The sequence below is a fragment of the Indicator indicator genome, chromosome Z, assembly GCF_027791375.1.
Source record: "Indicator indicator isolate 239-I01 chromosome Z, UM_Iind_1.1, whole genome shotgun sequence".
Lineage (NCBI taxonomy): Eukaryota > Metazoa > Chordata > Aves > Piciformes > Indicatoridae > Indicator > Indicator indicator.
The window spans coordinates 18,743,525-18,753,138 of NC_072053.1; the positions used below are offsets into that span (position 1 = coordinate 18,743,525).

A 9,614-nucleotide genomic window follows, 5' to 3' on the forward strand; every position below is an offset into this window, starting at 1 on the left:
CCTGAGGCATAGGTGAGGAGATGAGGTTGGTGTGGGAGAAGAGCACTCTTACAGGGGCAGCTGCCCACGAGCCTTCAGTTTCTTCACTAAGACACTTTACATAATCCTGTATCTGCCCTCAGAGGCGTTAGCTGTTGTCATTCATTTGCAGTCTCTGGTTGAACTCCACTGCGGACACCAGAAACAGAAAACACTGAGTTTCTCCTTACACAGAGCATTTCAATGAAAATACATTTATTTCAAAAGGCAAAAAATACATAACAAATAGCATGGTCCTCTATGTTGCAAGCCCTCTACCCTCAGTACGAAGTAAAATCTTGTCCAGCCCAGAGCTGTAGTGGTTCCAGTCAGGATGAACAAGAAGGTTCCGGCAATGATACTCTGACTTGAACACTGACTAAGGACTGAGGAACAGTGTGCCAGCAGACCAATGCAAGGGCAGAAGCCTCCTATGGAGAAAGATCTTGCCCCGGGTCTCAGCTCTTGTTCAAGTGCTTCTGCACTCAACAGTGACCTCTAGAGGACAGCCACAATGATGATCCAAGTGCTGGAACACCTCTGCTGTGAGGATAAGCTGAGGAAGCTGAGGTTGTTCAGCCTAGAGAAGACTCCATGGAGGACCTTAGAGCTGCCTTCCAATACCCAAAGGGATCCTACAGGAAGGCTGGAAAGGGACTTTTCTTAAGGGTGTCTAGCAATAGGACAAGGGGGAATGGTTTTAAGGTGAAGGAGAGCAGGTTTAGACTGCACCTTAGGAAGAAGTTCTTCAGTACGAGGGTGATGAGACTCTGGAATAGTTTGCCCAAGGAGGCTGTGGATGCTTCCTCCCTGGGGGTGATCAAGGCCTGGCTGGCTGAGGCCTTGAGCAGCCAAGTCTATTTGAGAGGTGTCGCTGCCCAAAGGAGGTTGGAGTAAATGATCTCTAAAGTTCCTTCCAATCTAAGCCATTTTATATGGACACACCAGTTTCACTCCCCACTGCCCAAGCTCAGTGTCCCTTAGCAGCTCGAGCACCAGATCACAGAATCACAGAATCAATAAGGTTGGAAAAGACCCCAAGGATCATCAAAGTCCAACCTGTCACCCAAGACCTCATGACCACTAAACCATGTCACCAAGTGTCATGTCCAATACTCTCTTGAACACCTCCAGGGATGGTGACTCCACCACCTCCCTGGGCAGCACATTCCAATGGCCAACCACTCTCTCCATGAAGAACTTTCTCCTCACCTCCAGCCTAAACCTCCCCTGGCTTGAGACTGTGTCCTCTTGTTCTGGTGCTGGTTGCTTGGGAGAAGAGACCAACCCCCTCCTAGCTACAACCTCCCTTCAGGTAGTTGTAGACAGCAATGAGGTCTCCCCTGAGCCTCCTCTTCTCCAGGCTAAACAGTCCCAGCTCCCTCAGCCTCTCCTTGTAGGGCTTGTGCTCGAGGCCTCTCACCAGCCTCGTTGCCCTTCTCTGGACATGTTCAAGATATGGAGGACCGAGACAGAGGGCTTGAAAAGAAAGAGGTAGAAAATCAGTGCAAGTGTGTGCAAGAGAATAAATTGTTGGGAGATACCCAATTTGTGACTATTAACAGCACGAGGTGAAGGGTCTCCAGGAACACTGAACTGTGGACACAGAGGCTGCCAGGCACTGTGGGTCTGTGAAGACTGTGACTGTTCCCACTCTCTCCCCTCTTCCAGGATGAGACTGGTAGTGAAGACTGGCTGAGTGATGATGAAAGCTAATTTCTGCAACAGGTCCAGCCAGGTGCAGCAAAAATATAAAGAAAATAAAAAAAAGAAAAAAAGGGTACTGTATGCTTTTGTATGTTCACTTAGCAGTGCTGGAAGAGGGCAGGGCTGAGCAGCTTTGACCTGCAAGAAAGTCAAGAGATATCACTCAGTGGAGGATGTAAAAGGAGAGCTGCATTCAGCAATCCCAGTACAGCACACTTGCAGTTGTCTAGGCAGATCCCACATGTTTTGTCTTTCTGCTGCCTAACCTCAGGCACAAGGAGCATCCCCTGGATACAGCAATACACATGCCCAGACGTATGAAGCATTTAGTTCAGACACCTCATGGGGAGGATTTTCTCAGCAATCTAGAAGACTACAAGAAAAGCCACAACTAAAAAGCTTCACACCAACACAAATTCTTGGGAGCAGAACTACACAGGGAACTCAGCATCCCAGCACAAAGCTGCAAGCCCTGCAGCATATCTGCAGCCAATAGCACAGATTTCTGATCTCTCTCCACTCCCAGCTGACACAAATGCAGCTTATTACAGAAGTATACAACAGCACCACTACTGCTTCCTCCTGCCTAGTGGGATTTTCCATTGGCTTCCCACGGAAGCTCCACATCCACTAGATGCTTCAGACAAACAGCACACTGGACATTGCCAGCTGCATCAGAAGGGGTTTACTGGCCCACTCCATATGCTCCTATAACCTGCCTAGTACAGCATCAGTAATCAGTTGTATTTCTAGCTGCTGAGAGCTTGTTTAAAATCCTCATTTTAGACTGTTGCTGCCTTTTCTTATATTCTCACCCTTGCTTTAGCTCATGATCTCCTAGAATCATAGAATCAGTCAGGGTTGGAAGGGACCATAAAGGATCATCTAGTTCCAACTCCCCTGCCATGGGCAGGGACACCTCACACTACATCAGGCTGGCCAGAGGCCTCATCCAGCCTGGCCTTAAACAACTCCAGGGATGGGACCTCAACCACCTCCCTGGGCAAACCCATTCCAGGCTCTCACCACTCTCATGGTGAAGAACTTCTTCCTCACATCCAGCCTGAATCTCCCCACTTCCAGCTTTATTCCATTCCTGCCAGTCCTGTCACTACCTGATAGCCTAAAAAGTCCCTCCCCAGCTTTCTTGTAGGCCCCCTTCAGATACTGGAAGGCCACAAGAAGGTCACCTCAGAGCCTTCTCATCTCCAGACTGAACAGCCCCAACTCTTTCAGTCTCTCCTCATAGCAGAGGTGCTCCAGCCCTCTGATCATCCTGGTGGCCCTTCTCTGGACACGTTCCAGCATGTCCATATCCCTCTTGTAATAGGGGCTCCAGAACTGGACGCAGTACTCCCCATTTTTCCTGCCCTCTTTGCAGTCTTAAAATGCAAGCTGGCCACCACCTTGTTTTACCTGAACAGTAGTTAGTGGCCAAGAGATGCTCCAGGTGGAGCAGGAATGAAAGACTCGCTATGCTCTTCCATTTTCTGGGGAATCTGCAACTGCTGTCTGCCCTGGTCTGTTCTGTCTCTTACCGTGTCACCGAGGCTCTACATTGTCAGTGCTGGGAGGTTGACAGCAGCTCTGTACAGAGGTCTTCCAGGGAGCAGAAGGGAACTGAAGTAGGAAGTAGAGATACAGCATTAGAGGAGCAGTGACTGCGATGCTGGCCACATCAAACTCCCTCTGCTGTGAACTCTTCTTTGGGCATCTCAATGAAGGTCTCCCAGGGTCTCCCTCCAGCCTGACACTTCCACTGACCAACCAAATAAAACTTGTGACTCGGGATTTAGTCCCCCAAGTGGTCATGGGTGACAAGGCTTGGCAAGGCCCCAGCTCACCTGTTGGATTTCCTGCATTGCCCGGCGTATGGATGTGTGGAGGCGAGGGAAGGCTTGTTGGCTGCCTATCTTCTTGCCTGAGCTTGTCGTTTCATTATTTTTGTTACGGCTCTCTTCATTTTGCAAATTTTTGCTCCTCCTCAGCCACACATGTTTGAGAGCCTTGACTGCTCCTGACTGCACAGCAGGTTTGCAGGTAGAAGGCGTGGAGGGGTAGGGCTGCCCCTCTGGAGAGGCCTCCCTCTCGGCTACTGAGGAATCCAATGTGAGGCACTCCAGATCTCTGCAATCCAAACCCTCACTTTTCTAAGGGACAGAAGAGTGGATTCAGAAGGCAGAACACAACACAGAGTAATACCCAGCTGTGCCCACTGCTGACATTCAGGAGGGAAGTGACATGTCATCTACCCACCAGGACCTTTCCCCAACCCCAAGACTCCCCAGTGCATGCAGTTTGCCGTGTTTCCCAGAGCACGCAGAAAAGGCCAAGCTGCTTGGCCAGAACCGCTCACCCCAACAGCAACACAAGAGAGATGCTGCTGCAGCAACTCTGTCCACCGAGGCCACAGCCCAGGCCCTATCCCTTTTTCAAGCTGCAGATCCTCTACATTCACCTGCTCACAGGGAACAGTCAGTATCTCCATGAAGGGCTTGATGCCCACTGTCTGGTGGTACTCGACCAGTTCGGTGAGCGAGGTGTGAGCCCGGTCTTCACCCAGGATGACATAGCGTGCGTTAGGCTGCATCTGAATCATGTAATGCCTGCAGCGGTCTTCACCCCTGGGGAGATAGACAGATAGAAACAGTCATGGCATGGGGCTGCAACATCTCTCCAGGACCCAGTCATTGCTTTCTGCACTTGCTGTCTCAAGAAGCCACACGTGATCAGGAACCACAGCAACAAAAATCCCAAAAACGCAGGAGATGCACCATGCTGGAGTGTCACACACTGTCAGTAGGTGCTGGAGGAGCAGTAATTTCACAGAATCACAAAATGTCAGGAGCCAGAAGGGACCCCAAAAGATCATCCAGTCCAACACCCCTGCCAGAGCAGGATCACCTATACCAGGTCACACAGGAACACATCCAGGTGGGTTTTGAACATCTTCAGAGTGGGAGACTCCACAACCACCCTGGGCAGCCTCTTCCAGTGTTCTGTCACCCTCAGAATGAAAAGATTTCTCCTCATGTTTCCATGGAATTTCCTGTGCCTCAGCTTCCATCCATTGCCCCTTGTCCTGTCACTGGGCATCACCAAGAACAGCCTGACTCCATCCTCTTGGCACTCACCCTTCACATATTTATAAACATTAATGAGGTCACCCTTAGTCTCCTCCAAGCTAAAGAGCCCCAGCACCCTCAGTCTCTCCTCATAAGGAAGATGTTCCACTCCCTTAATCATTTTTGTGGCTCTGCACTGGATTCCTTCAAGCAGTTCCCTGATCTTCTTGAATTGAGGGGCCCAGAACTAGACACAATATTCCAGATGCAGCCTCACCAGGGCAGAGTAGAGAGGGAGGAGAACCTCTCTCGACCTGCTGACCACACCCCTTCTAATCCACCCCAGAAGAGCACTGGCCTTCTTGGCCACAAGACCACATTGCTGGCTCAGGGTCAACCTTCCATCCACTAGGACCCCCAGGACCTTTTCCCCTTCACTGCTCTCCATCAGGTCAGTCCCCAACCTATACTGATCCATGGGGTTGTTCTTTCCCAGGTCCAAGACTCTACACTTGTCCTTGTTGTACTTCATTACATTTCTCCCTGCCCAACTCTCCAGCCTGTCCAAGTCCCACTGAATGGCAGCACAACCCTCTGCTGTGTCAGCCACTCCACTCAGTTTGGTGTCAGCAGCAAACTTGCTGACAGTGCATTCAATGCCCTCATCCAGGTCGTTGATGAATATATTGAATAGTACTGGTCCCAGTACTGAGCCCTGAGGGACTCCACTAGATACAGGCCTCCAACTAGACTCCATCCCATTGCCCACAACTCTCTGACTTCTTTCCTTCAGCCAGTTCACACCCACCTCACTACCTGATCATCCAGACCAGTTTAGTTGCGTGGATGCTGTGGGAGACATTGTCAAATGCTTTACTGAAATAAAGATAAATCCCATCCACTGCTCTGCCATCATCTATCCACCTGGTTATGTCCTTATAAAAGGCTATCAGGTTGGTCAAACTGGGGATGGAGGTGAGGCTGATCAGTCTGTTTCCCTCTAACTAGTGACAGGAGAATGCTGGCAGCTAGATCCAAACCCCAGCAGTCTGTACTGCCTGCCATGCCTGTTGTGCTCATTAAAACTCTGTCCTACCCCTTATGTTGAGGCTGTAAAAAGCCCATGCCTTTGTATCACTCTGATTGCCTCTCCCCAGGTCCTCCTCTGGACTCATCTCTACTGCTTCAGTCAATGCTTCTTCCAAACTTGCTTGCCCCACCCAGCCCAAGAGCACAGCCTAAACAGGACCTGCAGGCTTGAAGCAACAGCACCCCACCAATCTAGTTTGTGGGAAGAGAGACTCTGCAGTGGAGTCTGCTACTCCAAACTGTCTGAGGCATCCATGGCAGAAGAGGCTGAGCATTACCCTCACTGGACTCCTCTGTGGAAGAGGTTATCTCCTCCAGCCATACATAAACTCAGTTTCAAAGAACCATTTAAGTTGGAAGAGACTTTTAAGGTCACCGAGTCTAACTGTTAATACTGCCTTCTCCACCACTAAACCATACCCCTCAGCACCACATCGACATATCTTTTAAGTCCCTTCAGGGATAGTGACCTCACCACTTCCCAGGGCAGCCTGTTCCACTGCTTAATGAATCTTTTAGTAAAGAAATTTTAACTAGTGTCCAATCTAAAACTCGCCTGGCACAGCTTGAGGTCATTTCTTCTTGTCTTTCTTCATTTTTTACTTGAGAGCAGAAACCAACACCCACCTCACTAGAACCTCCTTTCAGGTAGTTTTAGAGAGTAAGAAGATCTCCCTTGAGCTTCCTCTGCAAGGTTCATCACCTACTTGTATGTCAAGGTGTAACCTGGCCGGCTCTGGCTGATCCGAACGAGGAAGCAACCCAAGGTCTTGTCGTTCAGCAAGTTCTCCGCTTCCCTGAAAACAGAAGAGTTTTCCAGAAAATGAACGGCTGCCTCTGTGCAGAAATTCCCTTCCTATCTCAGATGTTCCATGATAGTGCTGCCAGTCCACAGGGAGGCTGGAATCTGACTCATGATTTCCTAGCTACAAGTTTCCAGCCTCAGGTTTGCTGAGCAGGCTGAGGAGGTGCAATACTCTTAGCCTTTTCCAGCAGGGCTGCTCCAAACTTACTCCAGTGGGCTGATGAATACAAAAGCTACAGCTATCTTCCAGCACAGGACACTATACAAAGCATTGCTGAGATGAGTAGGCTATGCACACACACATTACCTATGCACAAGGTAAACCCAGTGCCTTGGAAAAACACCAGCTTGGATTACACCAATCTGGCTCTAGAAAATTCCTGCTGGAAGTAGGTTTTCCCCATCTCGGTTCAACAAAGCACTGTTTTGTGCTTGTCATATGGCCTGCAGCAGGCTAAAGGTGACTGCAAATCACCAGTGGAGTTCAGGGTTGCTTTGGCTGCTCTACTACATGAGGCTGAGCTTACACTGCCATGTGGAAAATTAAACCCAGCAACAGGAAGCACCACTTCAAAAGTATGTAATCTTCAGTGTCTTATAGTCATCTTCCAGTACCTGAAGGGGGCCTATAAGAATGCTGGAGAGAGACTTTTTACTAGGGCTTGTAGTGATAGGACAAGGGGGAATGGCTTTAAACTGGAAAAGGGTAGATTTAGACCAGATATTAGGAAGGAATTCTTTACAGTGAGGGAGGTAGGATACTGCAACAGGTTGCCCATGGAAGTTGTGGATGAACCCTCCCTGGAACTGTTCAAGGCCAGGTTGGACAGGGCCTTGAGCAACATGGTCTAGTGGAAGGTGGAACTAGATGATCTTCCAAGTCCCTCCAACCCAAACCATTCTGTGCCTTGGGAAGGATCTGCTATGTCCTTCATTATGAAGTGCTCATGATGGTCTATATTCAAATTCAGACAGTTTTGTCTTCCAGGCTCTAGCTCTTCTCCTGCATTTTTTGATTTATGGATGAAAGCATTCATGCATGTGGAGGCCTTGTTAATTGTCTTTAAAAAAGAAAAGAAAAATCAGCTACTGGGGAGCTGTCAACTATTGGAATGGAATGTCCTTTACCAAGCTAACGTCATGCTGTATAATGTCTCTGAGTAAAGTGCACATTGATAATCTGAAAAAAATACAGTCTTTCCTGTAGTGATCACTGCACATTAGCTAGGCTGAGTATAGCTTTGTATAATTTACACTGGCATTAGTATTTCTTTGGCTGTTTTACTAAATCCATTTTCATTTCAACCTATGTGCCTCCTCTCCTTTTCCCGATCCCCCTTCACTGCTGAGTGAGGGGTACTGGGTGACAGAGCAACTGCTGTATTTTTGCCTTGAATATAGGCTAAACGTAGACAAGCTCACAGCCTAAAAGGAACGGCTATGCAGGTCAGGGCAGGGGAGACACCATGATCAGGCAGGTGGTTTTCCCAGGGCGAGGTTCATCCTTTGCACTCCAGGTGTGCTGACCCCTGCGATTTCCCCAAATGCGGGAAACTTGACTGCATAATTTGTGGTAGTGGGGGACTGTGGTTTTGGTTTTTTGGTTTATTTTTGGGGGGGGGGGAGCAGGGGGCAAGCAACTGACGTCATTTACCTGGACCTGAGCAAAGCCATCAACACTGTCCCACACCACATCCTGGTCCCCAAACTGGTGACACATGGGTTTGATGGGTGGACCACAAGATGGATAAAGAACTGGCTTGATGGCCGCACCCAAAGAGTGGCTGACAATGGCTCCATGTCCCAGTGGAGGCCAGTGACAAGCAGAGTCCCTCAGGGATCAGTCCTGGGACCAGTCTTGTTCAACATCTTTGTTGGTGCCATGGACAGTGGCATTTAGTGCACCCTCAGCAAGTTTGCTGATGACAGCAAGCTGTGTGGTGCAGCAGACACGCTGGAGGGAAGGGATGGCATCCAGAGGGACCTGGACAGGCTGGAGAGGTGGGCACAATGAGGTTCAACAAGACCAAGTGCAGGGTCCTGCATCTGGGTCAAGGCAATCCCAAGCACAAATCCAGGCTGGGCAGTGACTGGCTGGAAAGCAGCCCTGAGGAGAGGGACTTGGGGGTGCTGGTGGACAAGAAGCTCGACATGAGCTGTCAATGTGCACTTGCAGCCCAGAAAGCCAACCAGGTCGTGGGCCAGCTGGTTGAGGAAAGTGATTCTCCCCCTCTACTCAGCTCTGGTGAGACCCCACCTGGAGTACCGCATCCAGTTCTGGAGCCCATTTACAAGAGGGATCTGGAGGTACTGGAACATGTCCAGAGAAGGGCCACCAGGATGATCAGAGGGCTGGAGCACTTCTCCTGTGAGGACAGACTGAAAGAGTTGGGGCTGTTCAGTCTGAAGAGGAGAAGGCTCTGACGTGACCTTATTGTGGCCTTTCAGTATCTGAAGGGGGCCTACAAGAAAGCTGGGGAGGGACTATTTAGGATATCAGGTAGTGACAGGACTAGGGGGAATGGAACAAAGCTGGAAGTGGAAAGATTCAGATTGAATGTAAGGAAGAAGTTCTTCCCCATGAGAGTGGTGAGAGCCTGGAATGGGTTGTCCAGGGAGATGTTTGAGGCTCCATCCCTGGAGTTGTTTAAGGCCAGGCTGGATGAGGCTCTGGCCAGCCTGATGTGGTGTGAGGTGTCCCTGCCCATGGCAGGGGGGTTGGAACTAGATGATGATCCTTGTGGTCCCTTCCAACCCTGACTGATTCTATGGTTCCCATTCTTTAACTTTGCAATCCTGGCAAACGCAACCTGCTCCAGCATACTCACCTCCGGCTGATCATCCCATGCAGCCAGCTTGGAAAGGCTCCATCATCCTGCATGACCTTCTTGGCCTGTGTCTCTTTGAACCAGCGAACAGTTTCTCCTCTC

At 49.7% G+C, this 9,614-nt stretch overlaps 1 pseudogene; it reads left to right on the top strand.

The window, feature by feature from the left end:
• Positions 1 to 8,135: 8,135 nt before the first annotated feature.
• Positions 8,136 to 8,286, top strand: LOC128979889 (U1 spliceosomal RNA; annotated as a pseudogene).
• The last annotated feature ends 1,328 nt before the right edge of the window (positions 8,287 to 9,614 follow it).